The sequence below is a fragment of the Meles meles genome, chromosome 1, assembly GCF_922984935.1.
Source record: "Meles meles chromosome 1, mMelMel3.1 paternal haplotype, whole genome shotgun sequence".
NCBI classification, from domain to species: Eukaryota; Metazoa; Chordata; class Mammalia; order Carnivora; family Mustelidae; genus Meles; species Meles meles.
The window spans coordinates 69,423,781-69,450,995 of record NC_060066.1 but is presented as its reverse complement, the minus strand read 5'-3'; positions in this window follow the sequence as shown (position 1 = coordinate 69,450,995).

Here is a 27,215-nt window from a genome sequence, read left to right as displayed (position 1 = left end):
TATTATGCTTGTATATTGTATGAAGGACAATTAAAATCTGCTATACAGTAACAATTTTAATCAAAATACAATTTGTTATATTTTTTTCCTTTTTTTAAATCAATGAATCTATTGCTTATTTTTTTTAAGAACCTATTTAGAGGGGCACCTGGGTGGCTCAGTCGGTTAAGCTGCTGCCTTCAGCTCAAGTCATGATCACAGGGTCCTGGGATTGAGTCCCACATCAGGCTCCCTACTCAGTAGGGAGTCTGCTTCTCCCTCTCTTCTGCCTGCTGCTCTGCCTGCTCATTCTCTCGCTCTCAAATAAATAAATAAAATCTTTAAAAAGAGACAGAGAGAGAGAGAGAGAACCTACTTAGAATTTTTGATAGATAAAAGCAGGAATCTTAACATTTAGACAAAATGTTGTGCATTTAAATGCATACATATAATAACACCTTGTTATTTTAGATTAGACTCTTTTGGGAGCCTGGACATAGTTTGCACACTGGTTGAGTAGAAGTGTACTTTTGCTTAATAAATTCATGCTCTACATTTTTGGAAGTATATTTAGTCTTACTGAGGATGTTTTAGTTAAGGTTGCTATAACAAATACAGACTGGATGGTTTAAACAACATTTATTTCTCACAGTTCTTGAGGCTGAAAGTCGGAGATCAGATTCTGAGTGTTATTGGGTTCTCAGTAAGGGCCCTTTTCCTGGTTATGTCTTCATATGGCCTTCTTTGGTATATGCACGCAGAGAGACCTCAAGTCTCTTCTTTTTATAAGGGCATTAAATCCCATGATGAGGGACGTAACTTCATGACCTAATTTAACCCTAATCATCTCCCATGGGTCCCACACTCAAATACCTTCATACTGAGGATTAGGGTTTCCATATAGGAATTTGTAGGGGGCACAAATATTCAGTTCATAGCAGAAAGAGAAACAAAACCTTTTGAAGAATCACTAAGCAATTTTAGTTGCATTCATTTGTATACAAACAACATGCTATTTACATTGTCTAACGTAATTTCTGCTTTGCACTTTTGTAACAGTACTAGGCTGAAAGAGAGAAACATATAATGGAGGAGTATCAAGCTAGCTTGAAAAATAATTAGAACTCTTGATTTTATAAAGAGTAAGCTAATCTAGGGGCCCCTGGGTGGCTCAGCTGTTAAGCGTCTGCTTTTGGCTTAGGTCATGATCCCACAGTCCTGGGATTGAGCCTCATGTAAGTTGGGCTCCCTGCTCAGCAGGGGAGTCTGCTTCTCCCTCGGCCTTTCCTCTCCACCTGCTTGTGCTCTTCCTCATGCTCACTCTCTCAAATAAATAAAATCTTTTAAAAGACAAAGTAAGCTAATTTTAAGTATGATGTATATGTGTTACATATATTCATGTATCTTACTGAATATAAAAATTTAAGATTCCTAAATGACAAGATTACCTGTTTGATTTAAAGCAAATAGATGAGATTTGGATAGACTCTTTTTCTTTTTTTCTAAGATTTTATTTATTTGTCAGAGAGAGAGAGAGCACAAGCAGGCAGAGTAGCAGGCAGAGGCAGAGAGAGAAGCAGGCTTCCTGCTGGACAAGGAAACCAATGTGGGACTCGATCCCAGGACCCTGGGATCATGACCTGAGCGCAGGCAGTGGCTTAACCAACTGAGCCACCCAGGTGTCCCTAGAATCTTTTTCTATAAAGAGATTATGAGCTCTTGATTCAAGATGATTCCTTTCTGCCTATTATCTCCATCTTCTTCTAGCTTTCCAGAATGTTGTCTAAGAATAGGTTCTAGGGGCATGGCTCAGGCCTACCCCGGTTTGTTAGGTAGTCTTCACAGAGGGAGGAAGTAGATGGCTACAGTGGGTACAATAGATTCCACCTTGAGATGGAATTCCACCTTGTTCAGTAGAGTTCCTTGCAAGTTTTTGTCCAGGACATCCCTGAATGAACAGATAGTTTGCTTGCTCTTTATTTGCACTCTCCAGTATGGTAGCCACTAGCCACATGTGGCTATTGAGCACTTGAAATGTGGCTGGTCTGAGATGAGTGTGTAAATATAAAGCACACACCAGGTTTTGAAGACTTAGTACCAAAAAAGAGAGTAGAATAGCTCCCTAATAACCTTGGAATTTGTTACCATATTGAAATGATAGTATTTTGTAAGTATCATTAAAATTAATCTCATCTTGTCCATGTTTTTATTGTTTTTAATGTGCCTGTTAGAAAATTTAAAATCACGTATGTGGCTTGCATTTGTGGGCAGCAACTGAGCTATGTGATCATAAATAGTATAGTACATATACGTGTTAAATGACCATAGCAGCTTAAATTGTGTCCCAAAAGCAATTCAGTTGTGGAGTCCCTCTTGGCCGTATTTTCTTTCTTTACATTTTTCTCCCATTCAGCCTCAATCTAGTTTGAAAGCCATTAGTGTCCCAGCACAGGATCTTTTCTTTCCCTAATCTTCATAGTATTTTAAGATAAATATTTATAAATTAAGATTTCATCATTCTTCCTACAGAAGTCACAAACATTGGCAATTCATTCACTAAATGAATATGAATAATTTAATACTCTATGTTTTGAAGAAGTGAAAACTATGGCCTTGGCCACTTTTCAGGTTCCTCTTTTCTCGGAGGAAGGCTTATGCCTGCTTGGTATTATTGACAGAATCTGAAGCTTATAGTTTAGCATAAAATACCATCCCTTTTCCTCCTAGAAAACACATACAACAACCGGGAAAATAAATGAAACTGCATAAATTCCATTTTTACTCAAATAAGAAGATAGATTTTTGTCTTCAGAAATCTTCAGAATCTGTCTTGGGAAATCTTCAAATTCCCAAGTGTTGCCAGAAGTGGCTGCAATCCAGTAGAGTCATGGATGGAGCAGCACTCAGGGGTCATGAAGCTGCTGGAGAACAACTGAAGGGCCAGAACGGTAATACTTCAGTAAGTGCCAGCACCAGGGAACTACGTAAAAATCAGCCCCCAGCCCTACAGTCTAGAAGCGTGAGCTGGAACCTCTATGCCCAAAGCTGAGATCTGATATCTTGCATTAGCTGCCAGGGCAAGGAGGAGTGAGGAAAATGTCTAACAGCAGCGGATGTCAGCATGCAACAAAAACACACATTCTTAACTTCAGGGGTGTCACCTTAGAAAGCAGAGCTGTTGTTATCCTTGGGACAGTGGTCAGTGAGGTAGCCAGGTATAACCAGGGGCAGTTGTGCTAGGGGCAGAAGCCCTTCAGGACCCAGCAGGGCAAAAAAGGAATTTGAAAGGAATAGTTTGTCACTGTGGCCTGAAAGAGAGAGCCCTTGGACTTCCAAGTATTAAAGGCTTGAGTTTTCCCCCAATCCTGCATTCACTGGAACCTCCTCCCTGGTCTTGGAAAACCTGAGCTCTTCATCCTAAATTACAAAATGTACTGATAAGGCATCAAATTAAATAAGTTCTGGGAAAAGAAAAGAATAAACATGAAAACCAGAAACAAAAACACACTGGCAGATAAAATCTTACCTGGTGCTCCCCTTTGCACTGAGTCCATTGGTCCTTCTGTGTATTTAGCTTATTACATTGATGGATGGAGTTTGATTTTTCTGTCTTTCACTAGAAAATAATGTTCTTGAGGGTAGAGTCTATTGTTCTACCATAAAACATAGTACCTGTGGCTTTGAAGACCTTTTGTACCTTGAAGAGGGTAAATGCTATAGGTAATAGTGTTTGTCATGATTTGGAAAACCATTGCCATCAAGGTCTCTCTAAATTAGAAAAAAGTGATATCAGCTAGGAATTGACCTAGTTTGTATTCCCATATTCCAGAGAACTGTATTCTGAGAAATAGTTCTTACCAGAAGAGTAAAAACCCTAAGACTTCTGCTCTAAGATGTCATAAAGAGCTCACTGAAATGATTTTCTTAATTCTTTGATGGAATCACTCTGTATAATCTAGCTCTGCTTAAACCAAATAGCCAAATGATAGTTGTTCCCTGAAATGTCATTTATTCTTTTCTAGCAATGCCAATCAATACCTTAATGAAGTACAAAGATAGCAGATACAAGATGGATCTGTTGTAACTTATATATCCTGTATGCCAGGTATAATTCCTTTTTCTTTTACCCCATGGCTATGGCTACTTGGTGTTTTAAAAATATTTTTTATTGGTCATGAATTTGACAGAATGAAAAAAAATACAATTCAAACTTTTAGTTTGAATCTAGTAATATCTAGTTAATATGACCCCCGGGTTCTCCTTTTCTTTTCTTTTTTTTTTTTAAGGTTTTATTTATTCATTTGACACAGAGATATCACAAGTAGGCAGAGAGGCAGGCAGAGAGAGAGGGGAAAGCAGGCCCCCTGCGGGGCAGAGAGCAGGATTGCTGGGCTCAGTCCCAGGATCCTGAGATCATGACCTGCGCTGAAGGCAGAGGCATTAACCCACTGAGCCACCCAGGCGCCCTGGTTCTTCTTTTTCTAAATGGATCTCTTCCCAGCAAATTTTGTGAGGAAGAGGAATAGCAGAGATAATACCTATATTGTTTGTGGAGAACATTCTCTTTCTTTCTCTTGCTGATTATAATCGTATCATTTGTGAAAGCAAACATAAGAAAGAAAGATGTTTGATACTGTGGACTTTGGCTGGTATATTAGTAACAAGATGATTTGGAAACACTTGTCATCTGATTCCTCATATAGTATTTATCTTTTCAAGTCAGGAGTTAAGAAGTCTTTAAGGATTGCATTCTTATCCTGGTGTTTTTTCTCTTTGGCGAAGGCCTACCATGCTACTGGGACTTTTTATATATTCAGTTTTCACAGATTTTAATGGGGGCATCATTAATTTCTAGATATATTAAAAAATTTGTGGAAAGTTTATTTCCATGGAATAATAGCCACTAAAAAACTAAATCCCTCTGGTTATTCTTTAAGATAAATTGTAACTGAAGAAATGAAAAATTGAGTCTTAGAGAGTAGATTTGTTCTCTTGGGTCCTACAGTTTGCAAATGGGAAATAGCAAAGTTTTATGAGGAAAAAAGTGTTTGTTGTAAAATGCGTTTCTTGATCACATGAGACGCTGGGAAATCAACTATACTTCTCAGTCCCCTATGATTTTTTCCATTCTCAAAACAACCATTGTGAAATGATTCGTAAAAATACAACCTTGACGTATGGGATCAACCATAGTCTTTCTGCCTTGTTTGAGGATCTTTAGACAACATTTCCATCTTAATTACTTTTGCGGTAGATGTTTTTTACTTCATTTAATCATAATTTGAAATTGTTTTCTGTGTGGCATCCCATTTCTTGATACAACAAGTGTTTTATTATAGGGTAAGTCATTCACAGATGAACTTAAATCTGTTAGTTTTAGAGGATTCAGGGAGAGAAAAATAAATTTGGAATCATACTAGTTTAAAAATGATCCCTTAAATACCTAAACTAGTATACATGACTTACTACTTTATTTTACAGATGCATTGTATGTATATGTATATAATTTATGGTTATTATATGTCACATTATATGCACCACACCTTTATTTCCATTATTGAAGTAATTATGCACCATCTCCTCAAAGGAATCTTGAAATTATCACACTTGACCTTTTATCCCCCTTTATCCTGGTAAGTGAACAAGGAATTTTCCCAGCTAACTAAAAATTTAGCTAAAATTCTTAATCTTGGAATCTTTTGTTTGATAATATTAAGATCAAGTTCTGAACTTTGCTGGGGGGCAATGAGCTTAACTGCAAGAAACAGTTAATACTTTTTCAATAAAGCCATTGTCATTATCTTCTTCACTAATGAGTATTTTACCTTAATAAAATTAAGACAAGACTGATGGATTCCCTATCATTTACTTACGTTCTTTTAGTGTGAGGGAAGCTCTTATAGAGCATACTAATTTTTTTTTTAATAATTAATTTATTTATTTTTATTTGCTTATTTACAGCATAACAGTGTTCATTGTTCTGGCATCACACCCAGTGCTCCATGCAGTACGTGCCCTCCCTATTACCCACCACCTGGTTCCTCAACCTCCCACCACACCCCACCCCCTCCCGCCGCCCCTTCATAACCCTCTGGTTGTTTTTCAGAGTCCACAGTCTCTCATGGTTCATCTCCCCTTCCAGTTTCCCTCAACTCCCTCTCCTCTCCATCTCCCCATGTCCTCCATGTTATTTGTTATGCTCCACAAATAAGTGAGACCATATGATACTTGACTCTCTCTGCTTGATAGAGCATACTAATTTTAATATGAAATTAACTTGTTCAAAGTTACTTTGTGCCTCATATGTGGCACTTCCTGTGAGTTCCAGATAGAGATAGAGGCACCAACTTTAAGGACCCCAAGCAATTTGGCCGAGTTTGAAGCATTGAGTAGTTAGCCTTTCCATTTTCCTACCCCTCTACCTCTCGTCATAGATTGAAAGCACAAGTATATAGTTTTCATTATCCTTTATGGAGAACATATTACTTTGAGATGAAATCTCAGAACGATGATCCTGGTTGTTACCAAACTAAGCTTTCATTTTCTCATAAGTAAAATGAAGTTAATACTAATTATAAGCTACCTCATAGAGTTACTGTGAAGATTAAATTAATGCAAGTTAATTAGGACTGTGTCTGATATATATACTAAACTTTGGGCGTTAGTATAATAATTAGTATGATTGATTTTACAAATGTCTATTGAATAACTTACTGGAACTGTGGTAAACTGTGGTAGACCCTGTGAGGGCTATACAAGAAACATTACATACCATTTTCCCATAGGGAATTACAACATAGTTGTGATCAAACAGACATGTGAGGATGTAAGAGCAGTCTGGTTGTGACATCTGTGACCCCAGTGTTGGCTGGGGTTGATTAAGCTGATGTGACTGGCTAGGCGGGTCGTTCCCTTTATCCCTCACTGCTCCGCGTGCATTTTTCCCTAAGCTGCTTTCTTGGTCAGAGAGGACCTTTCTTCAGTCAATGGTATATGAGTTCCCTCAAAGTCCATTTGTAGGAGAAGATAGGGTAGTCAGGCTTCCAAGACTCCTGACACATCCAAATGAGGCACTGCAGTCAGTCCTCCTTTCTTGAAAAACAAGAAAAACAAATGAAAAAACACGAAACAATGGTGAACTATGTATGACGAGATATAAATAAGGATCAGACTGTGTAGCCCAGGTTGTTGATGCTGCACAAGAATTCAGAAGAGTAGAAAATCAGTGAGGTGGGACAATGAAAGCAAGTCTCCCACAGGAGATGGCACTGGAGCTCTTTCTGGGAAAATGGCTACTGCTAGAGAAAAAGGATATTCCAGGTCAGTATGACAAGGGCCCATTCACAAGACAGTGAAGAAGCAGAATTGATGAAAACAGAGGCCTCCAGTTGCCGATGATAAGGAAATCAGAAAGTAAGACTTACATTCTTGTCTTAGATTTTAAGCATCTTAAGAGAAGTTTTATATTGAAACTTTCAGCACTTCCCTTTTACACATCTAACTCTATAGACCTGTTCCTACCACGTTCTCATATGAATGCTGACATGTCACTTTCTCTGAGGCAAGACATTATAAGTTTCAAGTTGTTTCTGCACTTTTATTACTGCAAGAGGACTTCTTGTCAGTGTAATTCATTGTGTTTTCTTGATGATGCAGTCAACATTGATTTTCTTTCTTTATTCCTACCTCTTGTTTTTTGTTGTTGTTGTTATTGTTGTTATGATGGCTCAGTTTCCACATTTATTTCTGCTGAACACCCTTTTGGGGAATAGCAGTGGAAGAAGAGTTATGCAATATTAACAAAAAGGGAAGAAAAGTTAAGCTAAAATGTTAAATATTCCTCTAAATAAATTATAAATTAGTATAGTAAGTCTTACAAATTGTCCCTGTATAAAGGGATTCTTTCCTTTCCTTGTGTTCTTAATACCTGGCAACTCTGCCCTCCCTTCCCTGAAAGATGTATGAAGAATCAGTACCCTAAACTGAACCATCATATTTGTGTTCAGTTATTTGTAGCAACATACACTAATCCATGAAATTTCTATCTCATTTCAAACTGTTATTACACATAGGAAATTGTTTCTGTAATCGTGTTTTTCATAGCCCATAATGGTTATAATTGGAAGTACTGTGCTCTTTGTATTTTATAAATAGCTACCTACTTTGAGTTTCACTTCCATGTCAGACTTCTTTTAAGGTTAAAAGTTTAGTATATACAAATTTGGTAAGTACTTTATAAGCAACATTGGTAGGTAGTTTATAAACAACATTATGTGTACTGTAAGAAAAAAATGAAGCAAAATATTTTGGATGATTTTAGGGCAATAGCAGATAAATAGAATCTAATCTGCCATATCTCTTCAGGATGCCTTCACTACTGGGCTCATAATCTTTTGAGTACCTCTCTAATGAATGACAGACTGTTGAAATTTAACTTAAGTGCTTCTGAAGTAGTTAAATTCCCTCAGTATCTGTGCACATTTAGATTGTAATTTTGTTGTGCTTTGTATACACATGGAATTGTTTTGCCTTATTTTATTTGCCATACAAAATTATATTTTACCGTGTAAAATAGTTGAAATGTGCTTGCCATTTTCAAGTGTGAGAGTAGAATTCCATTTAAAAACAGTACTAGTCGAGGGGCGCTTGGATGGCTCAGTGGGTTAATAAGCCTCTGCCTTCGGCTCAGGTCATGGTCTCGGGGTCCTGGGATCAAGCCCCACATTGGGCTCTCTGCTCAGCAGGGAGCCTGCTTCTCCCTCTTTCTCTGCCTGCCTCTCTGCCTACTTGTGATCTCTCTCTCTGTCAAATAAATAAATAAAATCTTAAAAACAAAACAAAACAGTACTACTCAAAAGCTTCCAACTTGCTGCTTGGAACCATTTAAGTTATAGAACCTTAATTTAAATTACAGAACCCTTTTTCTTATATATCTGACAGAAAATCTATCAATGCTGTTTCTCATTTATTGTAACAAATTTCTTTGTATCCATCTCTAGATTATTTATATATAATAAATCTGCAGTGTCTTTTTGTTTTTATTAGCTATGTGTTTCATTTGATGGTAAAGATCGTTACTGTTATAAGCATTGTACTTGGTAAAATACGATGTAAAGATAGCTCCACTTCCTTGTAAAATTAATCTGATCTCAGAAGCAAAACATTGCTTTACTTTATTTATCCATCCAGAACAGGTTTACTCCCAAAAAGGGCATTTCAGTGCATTGACGACACACTCAGTGCTCATATTGATTCTAATGCCTCTTGGCTACTGCTGCTGCCTTGTTCCTCTTAATTTTTTCCTCTTTTTTTTTTTTTGAGTCAAGGAATATTAATAGATTAAAAAACGTCTTGACTGATATTCTTTTATTTTTGGTGTCCTTTAGGTTTTACTGAATTCATTTTCCTTCTCTACTCTCGTTCTTCCCATTCCCATCCCAATATTTCACATGTAATCAGTTTAGACTCCTGAAACAGTTCTAGTCTTAGAAGGAAGCTTTTTTAATACCCGTTTTTGGGTATCACCTGCTAGAAAGTGAAAGGAGGCTCAGAACTTGTGAGTTTATAATAATAACCAAACTTTAGGAAATGAAGTATAATATTTAATTTTGACCTTAGAAATAAATTAACTTGGGTCCCACTAGCCATTATCAGAACATTTACAAAATAATTTATGCTGATTATTATGCCACAGATAGTTCCAGATGTTTTAGTTCCAGCTAAGGCTGTAATTCAGCAAGCAACATTTTTAAATTTTGCATGAATACCTCAGGTTTATTTTTCTAAAATTAAATTGAAGATTTTTAGGAAGCTGTTAAGCTCCTTCATTATTTCTATTATGCTTCATCTCTCATCTCATTTGTAGGAATCCTACTTTAAAATTCCCTAAGTCTAGGTAGTCTTTATCTTGTTTAGATCATTTCAGAACTTCAGCTGTCAGTTTTGGTTTTGCATATCAAAATATTTTATAGCAAAGTGATATATAAATTAGCTTTATATCCATCCATTTACAAATCTGTGTTACATTTTTCAAGTATTTTTTAGACTACCTTACTATCAATGATTAGTTCTTCCCCAAGGAGGTGTGTGTTGTTTTCTGTTTGTTTTTTTCTTCCCTTTTTTTACTTTTGTTTTATACTTACTGAGCAACTCTTAATCACATCTACCTTGTGTCGGGCACTGTAATAGAAGCTTGAGATTGTAATATAAAATTGTATATGATGACAGTTCATGGTGTTTAGTAGGAGAGTCTTAAAATATGAAAATTCCCTATTAGTGGTTCCAGTGTTGAGTCATAGTGCATCCACCAGAAATTCCCTAAAAACCAGCATATGGGTTTCCACTTGACATTCAAGCTTCTACTTTCACCGTTTAAATCTTTAGTATTCAGATTACCACAATATCTACCTCATGTGGGTCTGTAGTAGGATTTACCAAATCAAACCTGCTGCCTCTTTAAGGCTATGAGCTCCTGGGGGTGGGGGTTATCTTTTTATCTTTTTATCTTATCTGGCCCAAAGTCTGGCATATATAATAAATGAGTCAGTTTTCATAAAGAGGAAGAAAGAAGATGGAGGAGAGCCAAGATGAATATAAGTTGGACTTAATCTTCCTCCCTTGTTGTTACCTTTCCTCCCCCACTTCTCTTTTTAAGTAGGTCATGTTGATTTAAAGAGATGCTGTGCACATCTGTGGAGGTGGGATTGAGTTTTGCAAGGCCCAGATTGATTCTGTTATGTAGAATTGATCAAGTTGTGGGGAATTTATTATCTTTAACCAAACTTCTTAATTATTAAAACAATGCCCATACAGCATGAAAATTAAGAACAAAGAACCAGAGAAGGAGAATTTTGATTCCTAGATTCCTAGTTCTATCTCTTACAAGCTGTGTGCCCTTAGGCAAATTAGTCATTTCTGTTAGCTTCCATATCTATTAAGTGGGGATAATAATGGTACCTAACTCCTGAAGTTCTTTAACAAGAACTTAAATGAGAATCCTACATTAAAATTAATACTAGGGAGAAGACCAATGTAATGTAAAATTAAGCTTAGCCCATGACCTTGCATATTGACGTTATTAGTGAATAACTATTATTAACATTGCTTTTGTAATTATTAGTACCAGTTTGTAATGCTATATCATTACATATGTATGTGTGTATACACACATGCAAATACACACATACGCAGTTGACCTTCGAACATCGCAGAGTTTGGGGCACCAACTCCACATGCAGTTAGAATTCTGGTATGACTTTTGACCCCCACCAAAACTACTGGTAGCTTACTGTTGCCTGGAAGCCTTACTGATAACATAAACAGCTGACTGATACATATTTTGTACGTACTGGGTTATTACAATAAAGTAAGCCTGAGAAAAGAAAATGTTACTATGAAAATCGTAAGAAAAAGAAAATACATTACTGTATTTATCAGAAAAAATTGGCATGTCAGTGGATCCATGCAGTTCACACCCATGTTGTTCAGGGGTCAGCTGTGCATACATACTTAGGCCTGCTGTTTACAGTATCTCATTTCCAATCTAACTACTTGGGAAATTTAATTAGTCATCAGAAGATCGTTTTGTGACTATGTGATCAAAGAAAGAGGGTTAGGTGATCCTAAACTATATCATTCGGGGCTTGGAAAGTCAGGTGTTCTGTGTTAGTGTCTACTTTTCTAGCATCCACATAACTCATTTTTGGTAATGAGTCTCTTTCTTCTTTCTTCCCTTCCGACCATCTGCCTCTCTCTCTTTTTCTCCTTCTTTCAAATATGTAGACATGCATGTAGCATATAAATTCTGGCAGATTTATATTTTCAACTCTTTTATTTGTCATTAACCGCCAACTTCCATATTTCACATAAGGCAATTAGTTTTTTCTTCTTTTTAACCTGACATGTGTTTTGAGACTATACCTTGGTCATTTAATGTATTCAACTGATTTTGATTTAATAAATACCTTGGTCATTTAATGTATTCAACTGATTTTGATTGATTTAATAAATATTGAGAACGTATATTATTTAATCCTCAAAAGATCTCTGTGAAGTGAGCTAAACCCATTTTGTCCAACAAAATCCTAAAGCTGAAGAGGAGTTAAATGAGTTGCCTAAAGTAATGTAGTTAACACCCACTACAATCACAAGTAGGCAGAGAGACAGGCAGGGGGGTGGGGAAGGCAGGCTCCCCACTGACCAGGGAGCCCTATGCGGGGCTTGATCCCAAGACCCTGAGATCATGACCTGAGCCAAAGGCAGAGGCTTTAACCTACTGAACCACCCAAGCGCCCCTTCATTTCTTTTTTAAGGCCAGATAATAATTCCATGGTATGTATGCACCACATTTTATTTATCAATTTTTGATGGACATATGGATTGTTCCTACCATTTTTGGCTATTGTGAATAATGCTGCCATGAACACCGATGTACAAAGAAATGGGTTTTTTAGAAATGCATCTACCATACCATTTAAGTCATTCTGAAAGCCTGGTTAGTTTGAGAAGAAGATAACATGATATGACGATCCATCATGTTTTTGCTGAGCATATTCTAAAGTTGTAATGGCCATAACCTGCCCCCAAGAATTCACAGAAATCACTTAATAGAATGGGAAAAATGAATGGAAAAATACTGTGATTATTAGATAACCGCCATCTCATTTTTCAGGAATAGTCAAATTAGCCTAGCCACAAGGATATGAAGGTCTATAAGTCATTTACAAAATGTGGTCCTAGTCAGGAAGTATCATTTAATTTATATTAATGTGTTTTTTTCTTATTTATTTTTTAAGTAGGCTCCACCCCCAGCATGGAGCCCAATGTGGGGTTTGAATTCATGACCCTGAGATCAAGATCTGAGCTGAGATCAAGAGTCAGACATTTAACTGACTGAGCCACCCAGGTGGCCCTATATTAATGTTTTATGAAATATTAGAATTACCATGCATTATACCATTGATGGCAGTATCCAGTGAAAATGTCTTTTTTAGGGACATTTCATGATTTTCTGTTATTGGTGCGTGAGATTCTGGAACGTTGTCTTGAATACTTGATTATAGTTGTTACATTATTGAGGTAAGAACTATTAAGAACTATCTCACACATTGTGTTAGCTTTCAATTGTTAGTGGATCAAAGCATATTTCAAGGATAAATATTGTCACTTGTAAGCAAAATAATTGACGTGCAATACAGCATACTAGACAGTCACTTTTACATTTGGAAGTAATTTTTAAAGACTTTTAGTATTATATAATTATATCTGTTTGGAACAGATATCAAAATAAAAGATAAAATGGACTGTGATAGTTCAGATTCTTTTACATAAGCTATTCAGCTGGTAATAAATTCCTTCAAGGGGTCTACGAACTACTACCAGTCAGTAGTTACTCTGTATGGAGCAAAAACATACTGATGAATTAAGGAGGAACTATCTATTGAGCTAACTCAAATATGCTGATTCATTTTTATAGTCATGAAAAAGATAAAATTAATTACTTTAATAATAATAAAGATTGCTAGTACATGGCTAGCAATGAAAAAATATAATTGTTTACCTATTATAATCCATGTTTTAATATATAAAATATAGTATATTTACTAGGGGAATATTCAGATTAAACTTAATAGCAGAGAGAAGACCAATTTAATATGTATTCTATCAATGAAATACTTACGCGGTTCTCTGTATTTTTCATTATAGTTCATGTGTCAGTCAGCATTTTGTAACGAGCTCAATGAAGCTGAAATTCAGATTTGCAGTAATTCTTTTCATTGTGAAATATAACAATCTCAGTCATTTTGGGGTCTGTGATTTAAAAAAACAACAACATTTTTCTCTTTGATTGATCATAGCTATTATTGAAATAGCTATTAACATGTGACATGATGATATAATTTAGACTAAAAAAATTGAATTGTGAATTATATCCACTCAGCTTAAATTTCTCTGTTTCTACTCTCCAGAGCATCTTCTTTACTTCTTTTCCTGCAGAAATGGCTTCTTAACATAATGTTCCTACATTTTCCCAGGGGAAAACAAGGACCTCACGGTCAAATTCTTGTCCAAAGTATACAGGGGAAGCTAATACAACAAAAACAGAAGGAAAAAAAAAATATGATTTAGAATTTGCCAGTACAGGAAATGAAGATTTTATTCCATTTAATCTTTTAACAACACATAACAACACATAATATCCGTCATGGTGTCATTGTCAAGGAGATGAACATGTATGGATTCGATGATGATTCAGATGATTTCAGATGTTTAGATTTGAGGTTAATTCCTGCATACATCATTCTCCCATCTCTTGTTCTGTAGGTAGAAGTAAGCCACAGAATAATGTTTAGGATCATTAGATAACAAATTAGGCAGGAAGCTTTATGTTTGTAATGATTTCCTTGTTAAAATCCACTTTCAAACTATTCTGCTTCATGTTCACACAAGCAGTTCTTCAAGTAACAAATCTATTCATTTAGAATGATCAGGGTGGATCAATTAAGAATTATTTGTAGGCTCAGTTTGATATATGGACTGCAAACTGTTGTAGCCTTTATTTTTTAAATATATTTAACAAAATTTGGAAGGTGAAGTTTGTACATTTTTTACAGCTTTATCAAGAAGTAATTGATACAATAAACTGCACACAGTTAAAGTGTGCAACTTGATTGGTTTTTATGTGTGAAATCATCACTCCCAGGATAAGATGATGAACATTTCCAACACCCTCCAGAATTCCCTCCTGTTCTTTCTAATCTCTCCTTCCTCTCACACCCTTCTTTGGCAACCACAGATCTGCTTGCTATTGAGAATTTATATTCTAGAATATTATACAAATGGAAGCATATAACTTGCTCTCCACACTTCTTTCAATATTAAAGAATTCATCCGTGTTGTTAACATATACCAATAGACCATTTCTTTTTATTGCTGAGTAGTGTTTTAGTAATAGGTACATCACAATTTATCCACTCATCTTTTGATGGGCATTTGAAATGATTCTAGTTTTTGGCTATTAGGAACAAAGCTCCTATGAAAGTTGAATACAAGTCTTTCTGTGGACATTTACTTTCGTTTTTTTAGGAGTTGACAGGTTTTTTTGTCTAAAGGAACACATAGTAAATACTTCGGGTTTTATAGGCTTGGATTTTCCCTTTGTTGCCCTGCGGTAATGAAAACTCCAGGTAGTAAGCTGGGGCAGAGGTGGGAATGATTTGGTTTGTTTTCCTTTCTTTCAGGTATTACTGACCTGTGCTGTTTCTTGTCCAACTTCTGAAAAACATTGTGTAACTTTGTGTATTTAGTTGTTTAGTGGGAGTAGCACCTAGTTCAGTTCTCCTGACGCTGTCTTGGCTGGGAGTGGAAAATTTGTCTAAATATTTTTTATCAGTTCTATTTCTTTTCTTCAATTTTAAAATACCATTATGCCCAGGTATATAAGTTCTGTTTTCAAATTATATTTATGCCATAGAATATATAGCTCCAGTCTGAAGGAAGAGATGAGTGACTTTTGGATTCTCTAGGAGCTCATCTCTCTTTTTTTTTTAAGATTATTTATGTATTTATTTGACAGAGATCTCAAGTAGGCAGAGAGGCAGGCAGAGAGAGAGAGGAGGAAGCAGCTCCCCACAGAGCAGAAAGTAGGGCTCAATCCCAGGACCCCGGGATCATGACCTGAGCCGAAGGCAGAGGCTTTAACCCACTGAGCCACCCAGGCGCCCCTAGGAGTTCATCTCTTAAAATACTCATCTATTTATACAGGAATATTAAAATATGTTAATTTGTGAATTAATGCTCTACCCCTCATTTAGGAGTCACTCTCTTACTGATTATTTTGTTGTTTTTTTCTTTGTGCTTTTTCTATTAAGACCTTATATTATACAGAAAAGTACATAAAACAAATAAATGTACAGTTTTATGAAATTTTATGTAACCAATACACACTTAACCACTACCCAGGACAAGAAAGAAAATATTTTCTGGCAAACTAGATGCCTCCAGCATGCTCTTTCTCATTCACAAACTTTTCCCTCCCACCAAAGATAACCACTTTCCAGATTTACTCCCTTGCTCTTCTGTATACTTTTACTACTTAAGTATGAATCTCTAAACTGCACAGTTTGGTTTTGCCTGTTTTTGAGCCTTACATAAATGCAACCTTATGTTCTTTTAGGTTTGGCTGCTTTTGCTTAGTGTCATGATATTGAAATTTATCGATGATGTGGGCAAATTCATTCTTTTTCATTGCTCTCTCTCCCTATAAAACACCATATTATATAAAGGCATTTGCATAGATGGCAGTTTGGGGTCATTACCTATAATAGTCAAACATACTTGTATGTGTATTTAGGTACACATGCACATATACATGTCTGATGTGTATATACTTAAATTGGGTGTTAGACATTTCTTCTTTTCAGTGGCTTCTTTCAGCCTCTTAATAATGTCTCTTTTTTTTTTAAGTTAGCATTTCTCCTCTTCCTAGTTTTGAGATATTATTGACATACAACATTGTATTAGTTTAAGGTGTACAGCATAATGATTTGATATGTGTATATTTTGTGAGGTGATCACTACAATAAATTGAGTTAACAGCCATCACCTCACATAGTTACAAAATTTTCTTTCTTGTGATAAGGACTTATAGATCTATTATTTTAGCAAACTTCAAATATACATAATACAGTATTATTAACTATAGTCCCCATGCTGTACATCACATCTGCAGAACTTATTTACCTTATAACTGGAAGTTTGTAACTTTAGTAACCCTCATCCATTTCCCCCAACTCCCATCTCTGGTAGTGACTCTGTCTGTTCTCCGTTTCTGTGAGTTTAGTTTTTGTTTTTTTTTTTTTTAGATTCTACGTATAAGTGAGATCATATAGTATTTGTCTTCTCTGGATGACTTACTTCATTTAGCATAATGTCCTTGAGATTTGTAGTGTTGCAGTTGACAGGATTTCCTTCTTTTTGTAATGATTGACTAATACTCCATTTTGTATGTATGACACATTTTCTTTATCCATTCATCCACTGATGGGCACTTAGGTTGTTCCCATGTCTTGACTATTGTAAATAAAGAGATTTCATTTCTTTCAGATATATACCCAGAAGTAGAATTGCTGGATCTTATGGTAGTTCTACTTTTAATATTTTGAGGAACCGCCATGCTGTTTTCCATAATGGCTGTAGTATTTTACATTCCCACCCATAGTATACAAGGGTTGTCTTTTCTTTGCATTCTCCGTATCATTTGTTATTTCTTGTTTTAGGGTTGGTTTTTGTTTTTTAATAATAGCCGTTCTAACAGATGTAAGGTAATATCTCATTGTGGTTTTGATTTTCATTTTCCTGATGGTGATGTTGAGTACCTTTCCTTGTATCTGTTGGCTGTCTGTATGTCTTTTACTTCCTCTGCTCCTATTTTAATTGGATGTGTGTGGCTGTTGAATTGTTATGAGTTCTTTATTTATATTTTGGTTATTAACAACTTATCAGACATTTAATTTGCAAATTATGTTCTCCTGTTCTGTAGGTTCTCTTTTCATTTTGTTTATTGTTCCCTTTGCTATGCAGAAGCTTTTCAATTTGATGTAGTTCCACTTGTTTATTTTTGCCTTTGTTGTCTTTGATTTTGGTGTCAAAAAACCATTGCTAACACTGATGCCAAGGCGCTTTTATATTTTCTTCTGGGAGTTTAATTGTTCCAGGTCTTACATTCAGTTCTTCAATCTATTTTGAGTTAACTTTTTGGTGTGGTATGGGGGGCACTCTTTCTTTCTTTCTTTCTTTCAACTATAGTGGACAATGTTATATTAATTTCAGGTATACAATAAAACAATCTTTTTCTGGGGTCAAAAAGGAACTACATGTTCAATAGAAATAAGACATTAGAATCAGAAGGATCCTTAAAAATCATTTCGCCCAATCCCCCAATCCAATGTGGCAATCCTCTGTAGTACCCTTTTCCCTCAAGTTTTTGAGCCTATGAAATGAGAAAGGGAGCACCTTATCTCACATAAGCCATTTCACACTTGGATTTCTTGAGCCAAAACTTGCTTTTTCCAACCTCCACTCATTTGATGACGAACAGAAGAATTCTAATTCCCACTCCACACAGCAGTTTTTAAAATGTTGGTAGATGGTGATTATGCACCACACTTCCCCCACACACCCATCCCTGCCAACAAACATGTGTCTTGAAGTATAAATATCTCAGATTGCTTCTAGTACTTTTTTAATTTGTTGAGGGGCAATCTTTTTCCCTTTCTTTCTTTCTTTCTTTCTATCTCTTTTTTTCTTTTTTGACCACTCAGCATTCTTCCTCCAGACACACTCCAGTCTGATCGGTCCCCAGGCCACTGACATTCACAGAGTCTACGCCACATCCATGCCATCACTGCCTGGCACGAGAGGCAGGTGTGTCTCCTCATGTACTTGAACTTCCGCCGGGTCCTCCAGAGAGCAGAGACAAGAATCTAAAACCAAATTCTTCGTTAGCCAATAAATTCTTCAGTAAATCCACCCCAGGATAGAAAAGACATCTTGGGCAGCTTCCTGGAGACTTGTATGAACTTAAATCATCCCCCTCCCCCATCTCCTTCATAAGAACAGGCGGATACTCACCACATGCTATGTTGCTTTGATATTCATGCTTTGCGTCTAAGGGCAACAGTGTGCATTTAGTCCTAAATTTTACCACGTTTGACTCAATCAACCCTTCTTGTGTGTGAAGATCACTTTTTAATTTTGGCTTTCTGGTTGCTGTGTCACCTGCCCATCAGGCAGGCATAATTAATCCACTTTCTCCTACCACATATCCCCTCTCCCCAGAGGACACTACTTACAGGGTGAGAAACCTCCACGTGATCGTCCAAGCTCACCAGAGACAATAGATATTTAAGTTCAGTCAACATTGTTGAGTGTTTGAGCCAGGCCCACAGGCAGGGGAAGGAAATGCAGACAGAAAGAGACAACAATCCATGTATTTGGGGACACCTGTCGGGGTCTTCCACAGGCTACCAACATGGACACGAAGAACTCAAATGTGGGGCCTGGGACTGAGGCTCTGGAGCACGATGACGACAGCCATCCATGTGATGGAGACCGTCCAGGGAGGCCTGAGTGAGGGGAGGGCAATGGACTGGAGCCTTGACCAATGAGAAGGAGCTCAGTGGGCAGGGCTGGGGACTAGGGAGACAAGACAAACCTGCAGGCAATGGGTTTTTAAATGATGCAAGTGACAGAACTATTTTTTGTTTGTTTGGGGATATCCTTCTCCCTTCTGGAAACTCTGCTGAGTCGCAGTCCATAACCTAACTGTCCTCTCACAATCCTTTCCTCAACCGCAAGTGGCTTGTTTCACTGCTGTCTTTTCAACTGGGACTTTATAATAAAGGTATTTCTTTTCTATGGGAAAACGTAAAGCAAGACCACGCCCCGTTTACAAGTCAGGGGCGAACTGCTACCCCATCTGCCACAGTCAGACCCCTGGAGGTGTGGGCCTGAGCTGGGGGACCAGCCACACAGAGGCCTTTCAGAACTTTCTGGATTTTGTCCCACCCCTTGCGGGGTGCCCACTCCGCTTTCATTTTCTATGTGGCCCTTTATTTCCTCTGAACATGGACTGAGAAGCTGGGCTTGGGTTCTGAGTGTGTGCTTGTCCAATACGGAAGTCCTTCAGCAGAAAAAGTGCTCTCCGACTCCCGGTGGTGCTTTTGTTGATAAACAGGCTTGTCACAGTTTTGCCCTTGAATTCAGTCTCTAGTTTCTGCTTGAAATGATGAATGGTTGCGGGAGCCAGAGCTGAGGAACTCTCCCCCAACCTTCTCTTCTACTGGAAGTCCCTGGGCTCCCAGCACCATCGTCCCAGCCACACAGAACCAAAAGGCAGTGCAATGAAGAGCGACGGGTTTGTAGTTCACGGTGCTCTTCCTCTGTGGGGAACGGGGAGAGGGTTGTGGATAGGGATTACATCTCACTCTGTTTGGTTTCCTCAGCACCGTGCATAGCCCTCAAGCATACACCAGGTGCCTAATATTAATAAATATTAAATAAGAGAATAACAGGATGAATGGACAGATGGCACAGTTTCCTGATCTCAAAAGGAGATTGCTCTAATTAAATAAAATTTTAACAGTAATTCAGACCTGAGATTCTAGGCTTCTACCATTTTCTAAAATAAATGAGGGCACTGACAGGCATATTTACTTGAATACCATGCAAATACTTGAAAAGGTAGGCCAGATCTGAGAATCCCAGGAACCCGTGGAGTACAGAGGACCCAGATGCTTCTCATCAGCTCACCGATGTTTCAAGCACAGTGCTAAGTGCCAGAATCCCATCTATATAACCTAGAACATCACAGCTCACAGGCCTGCGTTTTACGGATACGGACAGTGAGGCTGAAGAAAGTGCCATGACTTGTCCAAGGTCACATAGCTAGTACGTTGGACTGAATTTACTGCTGCTTACTCATGAAAGGTGATCATTCACATTTAAGGCAGAAAACTGACAGGCATCAGCCTGAGCCAGAATAGGCCTAATGGATTCAATGAACGCTAGGCTTTCTGTCTTGCAATGAAGACCCAGCGAGTCTATAACATGGGGAGCCAAAGATGAACTGAAAGAGATCACTGCTCTAAGACCAACAAGCGCTAGCTTATAATGCCAGTCCTACTTTCCCAGTGCTCCGGGTCCTCACTGACTATAGAGCTGCCTATGCCCCCAGCACTCACTGAATTCAGCTTACAGGTAGCTTCCATTGGATCAGGAGGTAAGAGGGCCTTTGGAATTATCATCGCATGTCTTCCGAACTTCAGATGGAGCTAGCGTTTCACAGCTCCAAGGGCTCATCCCTATGAGGGCTCACCTCCCAGTATCAACTGCTGGCGATCTGAAACACCGTTACTGAACGTCTGCAGGTCTGTGCACAAAATGAACAGTGCACTGGTAGAGGAACCTTTATTTTTCTGGTGAATTTTTAACACCATTGAGGTGGAGAGAATGAAAAACTAGGGGGCTTTCGACCTGTGAAGCTCTTCTATCTAGACACTGCAAACCACCCCTGCCAGACCTCCTCCCCTACACCAGCAGTGGTGGCGGGGCACAAAGGAGGCACTTATTTCAAGTGGCTAAAGGAACAAATGTTATGGAAGATCATCTGGCCTGCCCACGAACTACCCCTGGAGGTACCCAACTAGAGGTTTTTTCCCACTTCGCAACAAACTTACATAAAACACCGCATAAAGCAAGATGATGCAGGGACTTCACACCAGTACCTGTCTTTTTCTTTTTCGTTTTCCTTTTCCCTTTCCTTTCCTTTTCTTCTCAAAACAAGTCACCAAGTTAATAGTAACATCTTATACTGGTCCACTTGGGAGACTTCCAAAGTGCGAGCCCTAAATTGTCTCATGTAGCCTGGGCTGTTTATTTTAGACACTTCTCCTCCCATGAATCATCCACCACATTACCATTTCGTAATGCTGAGGAAAGAGAAGCAATCATAGCTCGTGCCCATCTAGGCACATTACACAATTCATACATGGTGCAATCACGAAATGGGATTTACTCAGTCTGCGGCACTGATGTTGATGTGGCTCAAACCTAATTTTCTAGAGGACAGCACAATTCTCATTGATTTGGGAAGATGTGTTCACATTGTCTTGCTTTGCAGACTAGCTCCTCCAGAGCCCAGGCAAAAACAACCTCAAAACATTAAAACACCAGTGAGGACAGTACAAGCTCTCTCTTCTTTCTTAAAAGCATGGGAATGACCTCACCGCCATGCAGGCCACATTCTGACATGATAGGAAATCATGTAACATGGCCCTACCATATGGTGCTGAGTAATCAGAAATGTATAAAAGGATTCCATTATCGGCCCCAAATAATTTACCTCTCTGCTCAACTGCAAAAATTTGGCATTTCATATACACTAAAGTGAAATTTCCCTGAGAAACTACTGAATTTACTGTAAATGGCTTAAGGGCCTAAGCAATTTCACCACAGCTATATAAGGGTCCCCTTTCATAAAAATTTTTATCTGTGTTTGTTTCTGTGCTTCCCTGCACAATCTCTAAAATGTAATGCGAAGTTTATCCATACAGTTGCCAAATATTGATCAGGTGTCATGTTTGCAAAATATTCTTTTTATATGGAAAAGACATGGGTGAAAAGGCTCTTGCCCTCAAGGAGCTCACAGCCTCGAAGGCGAAAGTAAGACACAAAACATATCCACTCTAAAAAAGACAGCCTCTTCAATAAATGGTGCTGGGAAAACTGGACAGCTATATGTAGAAGAATGAAACTCGACCACTCTCTTACACTGTACACAAAGATAAACTCGAAATGGATAAAAGACCTCAACGTGAGACAGGAATCCATCAGAATCCTAGAGGAGAACTTAGGTGGTAACCTCTTCGATATCAGCCACAGCAACTTCTTTCAAGATATGTCTCCAAAGGCCAAGGAAACAAAAGCGAAAATGAACTTTTGGGACTTCATCCAGATCAAAAGCTTCTGCACAGAAAAGGAAACAGTCAACAAAACAAAAAGGCAACCCACGGAACGGGAGAAGATATTTGCAAATGACAGTACAGACAAAAGGTTGATATCCAGGGTCTATAAAGAACTCCTCAAACTCAACACACACAAAACAGATAATCATATCAAAAAATGGGCAGAAGATATGAACAGACACTTCTCCAATGAAGACATACAAATGGCTATCAGACCCATGAAAAAATGCTCATCATCACTAGCCATCAGGGAGATTCAAATGAAAACTCATTGAGATATCACCTTACACCAGTTAGAATGGCCAAAATTAGCAAGACAGGAAACAACGTGTGCTGGAGAGGATGTGGAGAAAGGGGAACCCTCTTACACTGTTGGTGGGAATGCAAGTTAGTGCAGCCACTTTGGAGAACAGTGTGGAGATTCCGCAGGAAATTAAAAATAGAGCTTCCCTATGACCCTGCAATTGCCCTACTGGGTATTTACCCCAAAGATACAGATGTAGTGAAAAGAAGAGCCATCTGTACCCCAATGTTCATTGCAGCAATGGCCACGGCTGCCAAACTGTGGAAAGAACCAAGATGCCCTTCAACGGACGAATGGATAAGGAAGATGTGGTCCATATACATGATGGAGTATTATGCCTCCATCAGAAAGGATGAATACCCAACTTTTTTGTAGCAACATGGATGGGACTGGAAGGGATTATGCTGAGCGAAATAAGTCAAGTAGACAGAGTCAAGTATCATATGGTTTCACTTATTTGTGGAGCATAACAAAGAACATGGAGGACATGGAGAGATGGAGAGGAGAAGGGAGTTGTGGGAAACTGGAAGGGGAGATGAACCATGAGAGACTATGGACTCTGAAAAAGAAGCTGAGGGTTTTGAAGGGGCAGGGGGTGGGAGGTTGGGGAACCAGGTGGTGGGTAATAGGGAGGGCATGTATTGCATGGAGCCCTGGTTGTGGTGCGAAAACAATGAATAATGTTACGCTGAAAAGAAATTAAAAAAAAAAAAAGTAAAGTACTAAAATAAAAAAAAAATCCACTCTGATAAAGAGTATCATTGGTGAAAAATATAGTAAGAACAGAGAAGGACAGAGCCTAGGATGAGGATCGATTTACAGGAAGACTTTTGAGAGGGGGGGAAATCATGTGTATAACTGCGTACTAGACACTAGTCATTATGTATTACTATAGATGAACAAAAAGTGTCAGTCTGCATAAAAATCAGAGAGTTATTGTGGGTAGGGATTTTAGGGATCATTCATCCAAAACCTTCTTTCTCAGTCAAGAAAAGGTAGGTTCAGAGAAGTCAAGTAAGTAGTTCAAGGACACACAGGTCTTCTGACTAACCTGATAGGAGATCCCACGTGTTCCTACAGGATGTTAAGACTCCCCGATGCACAGCCTATCACAGCTCCCTCTCTTTTACCTGCCTGCCGGTAACTCGATTCAGCACAAGCGACGCAGCCAAGAAGAGCACAGAGTTTCACCAAGCCTGTGCTTCATGTTTTAGGTTCTTTCGAAGTACAGACAGTTTGTCTCTCATTCCATCTGGAATAAAAGAGCACCAAAAAGCGAGTTGTGTTCATGACATTGCCTGCATCATTATATAGTAATGACTGACTAGGTAAAAGCTGATAATACATTAAGGTGACACGGTATCTGGATTGAGCTCCCCACCACCACTCCTGCCACAGTGAAAATGAAGTAAAAATATATAGACAGATAAAGAAAAGACCCTAATTTCACAGTACAGTAGATGATAGGACAAGAAATGAACTTATATGTAGGAGGTCAATCTCATCTTATGGTCAGGGAATATTAATTTGCTGATATGCTTTATGCTGGAGAGTTTAAAGGAAAATTGGCATAAATGGTATCACAAAATTTCAGCCTCTCTTAAGAGGCCGAGCCAAAACAGTAAAAAGGAAACTGTTTGAGCCACCATATTTTATTACACAAAGGGCTGAATCAGAAAACTGAAACATTAATAAAATATTTTCTACATGGATTTTGCTGATGAAATAACTAGCTTCATACTTTTATGAAGATCTGATATGTTACAGTCACATTTAAGGGCAGTGAGTCCCTTTTTGTTAATACTAATAGGGATGGTTTAATTACACCCATAAGTCCCAAGATATTGCTACAATACACCAGCTGGGGACTGAAGTACCCACTCTCCACCAGATTCCTAGATTATCTGATGTCTGCCACGTAAATCCCATCAGCTTTGATTCAGGTACTTGTAGGAAGGGGCTTAGGCAATATATCTTTTGCCTTATTCATAATGAAAAATAATCACAATGGATGCATCGATTTACTTAACCTCATTCACTTTCTGGGGTATAGTTACCTACTTCCCAGGGAGAAGAAGTTAGCTTATGAACATGCTGTCAGAACACAGAGTGAGAGCAGACACAGCCCAAATACCCCAATGCTTTCATCATCAGAAGACTTGGCCCTCCTTGGGGTAAGGGAATGATCTCATTAAGTGATAAAAGCCTGCTAGGCCAATGGATAGCAATTCACAAGATGAAAAAATCCACCCTCCCCCCTGACAAAATGGCTTTCCTGAAATAGAACTGGGGTACCCAAGAATGCTTCAAAGATACGGTACAATGAGTATCCATCGTGCAGCATGTGTCTGCCTGACAAACACATTTCCCAACCCAGTGGCAGACCATGTAGTTTACCAGGGAACTCACCTCAGCTCTATACAGACCTGGGCCCAGAGCTGACCGACGGACATGAATCCTACCTCCCCAACTGTGACCACAGGGACAGACTCAGGAATGAAAACAAGTTCACCAAGATCCAGATAAAGGCCATTCTGTGGATCTGTGAGGGAAAAGTCCTCTCTACTTCTGCTAGGGCCCAGGCTAGTAGGATGTAAGCCTAGACTATTGGCAGCCATCTTTGCCACTATTTTGGGAGAACCCACTAACAAAGCCAATGACATGGAAAACGCAGGCCAAGGAATTAACCTTTAGACCAAAGTCATACTAAGCTACATTCTTGTCACTGACAACCTGAACTGTTCTCACATCAGCAAAATTTAAAATTCATCTTCTAAGTTAAGATGGTAGCTGGCGGGGCGCCTGGGTGGCTCAGTGGGTTAAAGCCTCTGCCTTCAGCTCAGGTCATGATCTCACGGTCCTGGGATCAAGCCCCGCATCGGGCTCTCTGCTCCGCGGGGAGCCTGCTTCCTCCTCTCTCTCTGCCTGCCTCTCTGCCTAGTTGTGATTTCTCTCTGTCAAATAAATAAAATATTAAAAAAAAAAGATGGTAGCTGGCACGTGACGTGTCCTCTACTAACCCTCCATCAAAATAAAAAGAATGTACACAAAGAAAGGGAAAATCCAGTACTTAAGTACCTGTACCAGAGAATTAAAGGAAAAGGCCAAAAGATAAAGCTAGATGTTTCACTGACAGGTCTCTCTAAAAAAACAAACCCCAGCCTAGATCTACTCTACTCCTTGAACCAGAACAGCATAAGGCCATGCTGTACAATATGGCAGCCATGAGCTCACAGGGCTATTCAAACTGAAATTAAACAATGTTAAAAATTTTTTAAAAAATCAGTTTCTCAGTCACACTAGCTGCATTTCAAATGCTCAATAGCCATGCATGGCTAGTGGCTACTATACTGGACAGTGCAGATACAGAACATTCCCATCCATCATCCGCAAGGGCTCCACTGGAGGATGCTGGCAGGAATCCTGCCCATTTCCCATGTGAGATGCAGTCACTATATTAACCAGAAAATCAAGCTGCCACCAAAGATTGATGAAGAGAGATATCCATCAAATAATTATTTATACTAAAGAAGGATGAAAAACACCTTAAACATGCAAAGGAAAAGTTTAAGGATGATTCAGGTCTGTAAAGAAATCTGTTAAAAAGGATACTTAGAGAGTGATTCTTAAAGAGATATGGGAACAAGGGGAGTGGTCCTTTTATTTTTTTTAACAGAAAATAGGTCATTGACCATATGGATTCCACAAAGCAAAACGTTTGTAGCCAAAAGAATAGGAGACATAAGCATATTGCTCATTTTTTTCCCTCTTTTTTTTTAGTTTTTCAGCATAACAGTATTCATTGTTTGTTGCACAACACCCAGTGCACCATGCAAAACGTGCCCTCCCTATTACCCACCACCTGTTCCCCCAACCTCCCACCTCTGACCCTTCAAATCCCTCAGATTGTTTTTCAGAGTCCATAGTCTCTTATGGTTCGCCTCCCCTTCCAATTTTTTTTTTTAAATAAACATATAATGTATTTTTATCCCCAGGGGTACAGGTCTGTGAATCGCCAGGTTTACACTTCACAGCACTCACGATAGCACATACCCTCCCCAATGTCCATAACCCCCTCCCCCTCTCCCAACCCCACCTCCTCCCCGCAACCCCCAGTTTGTTTTGTGAGATTAAGAGTCATTTATGGTTTGTCTCCCTCCCAATCCCATCTTGTTTCATTTATTCTTCTCCTATCGCACTAACCCCCCATGGAGAAAGACAACTATCATATGATCTCCCTGATATGAGGACATGGAGAAGCAATATTGCTCATTTTTTAATGCATTCTCTGCACCATCCAATGAACTACATGCTTCATGTACATTATCTGGTTTAATCAAGAATATATGAGATAAAAGAGATAATATCCATATTTCTATTTCATAGGTGAGAAAAATAAGACTCATCAA